Raw genomic sequence first — 1,830 nt, 5'->3', positions numbered from 1 at the left:
CATAGGGACACCTGGGTGGCCCAGTCAGTTAAGCATCTGCCTTCGGCTCAGGTCATGATCTCTGGGTCCTGGCAAAAGCTCCGAATCAGGCTCCTTGCTCCTTGCTGAGCAGGGAGTCTGCTTCCCCCTCTCCCTCTGCTCCCCCCTTTCTCTGCCCCCCCCCACTCATGCGCTTTCTCTCTCAAACAAATAAATAAAATCGTAAAAAAAAAAAAAAAACAATGAAGAAGTAACTTCCCCCCCTCCCCCGAACTCCAGAAAGCAGGTAAGAGATCTGTATTGATTGAATACCTATCAAAGGCCTGGCCCTATGAGGGACTTTGCATCCATCAGTCTCTACTGCTCATGAGGGGCCCTATTATCTCCATTTTACTGAGGAGGAATTAGAGGCTCAGAGTGGAAAGGTGTTGCTAGTGCCACTTACAGCTGCCTTATGCCTTGTAGCTGGTAAGCGCCAGCACCAGGATTCAGCTTGGTCTTAACCCAAAGCCAGTGTTTCTTCATGCCACCATGCTGCCTTCAGGAATCAGAGAAGAGTCTGGGTCCACATTGGTTGTTTCCTTTCTCTGCCACACGACCCTGCCCAATTCTTTCCTCCAGTCCTCATCTCATTTCCCCAGGCCAGGGGCATGGCCATCCTCTAGCGATGGGACAGAAGGCTGGAGCGTCAGTTGGCCAGCTTCCAAGAGAGCTTGGCCAGGCCCTCCTCCCCTCCTCCCACTTCCCTCTCTGTCCAGGCTCCACAGTGAGCCCCAGACTTACTCCTCCAGAGCCACAGTGATCAAAGGAAGTGAGAAAACAGTGGCGAGCCAGAACCCCTCGGACTTGCTGCTGAATGGGGATTTCGGTCGGATGTTGAGTTTACCTGGAATGCCCCGGTGCTATTTTGGGAAGGCAGACATCCTATGGAAACAATGAAGTGGAAAAGAAAACAGCTAAAGCAAACTCCAGAAGCCCAGTTGTTGCCAAACCAGCCCCGCGCAGCCTGGGCAGGCCCTGGAAGCCCAGGTCAGTCCTGCAAAGGTGTCTGGTTTACCAGCAGGAAATGTGAGCTAGAGGAAAGGGTCCCTTTGACGTTCCCAACAAGTCGAGGGCAGGATGGAGAGACCCTGGGAAGAGCCTTCCGGTAAGAGAGGAGCACGACCTAGCCCGAGCTGGAGATTCTGTTCTACCATTCATGAGCTGGGCGCCCATAGTCAAGGAGCCTCATCCAGAAGCTGGATGGAGTCATAATGGTTGCCCCAGGGTTTCTGTAAGAAGACGGATGAAATGGCGGGACCATAAGATGTTGTGCGACACTGGCTGTTTCTGCATGGTCTCTGAGGGCACTAGTTAGTACTGCATAACCAGCAATTGTCCTTCAAGTTTCTTAAAGGGTCAGGGAACACAGCCACCTCATGCACGTAACTTCTCCAGGAGCCCAGAGAAGACACATGCTCCGTATTATTCTCTTTCCCACCAAGGTTGGGGGAAACTCCTCGCGGCAGTAGGTCTGAGTTGGTGCGTGGCTGGAGCAAACAGGATTCACTGTCCTACAAATGCAAGTTGAGATATGTCAACATTCATTTCAGGGGAAAATTTTTAACTCCTGGCTTGTGTGAAAATCCTTCGGTCAAAAGGCCAGAGAGGAGGAGTAAACACAAGGAAAGCAGCTTTTAAAGGAGATTCGGAGCTAACCTGGAAAAACCAGACAATGTTGGTGAAGATGTGGGGCTATCAGAACCGTCCTTTGCTGCTGGCGGAAATGTAAACTGGCGCAGCCACTTGGGCCAACAGTCTGGCAACTTCTCGAAATGTGATACATGGAATTACCATGTGACCTGGCAATTC

The sequence above is a fragment of the Ailuropoda melanoleuca genome, chromosome 4, assembly GCF_002007445.2.
Source record: "Ailuropoda melanoleuca isolate Jingjing chromosome 4, ASM200744v2, whole genome shotgun sequence".
Lineage (NCBI taxonomy): Eukaryota > Metazoa > Chordata > Mammalia > Carnivora > Ursidae > Ailuropoda > Ailuropoda melanoleuca.
The sequence above is the reverse complement of the archived record's forward strand: the minus strand, read 5'-3'. Positions refer to the sequence as shown.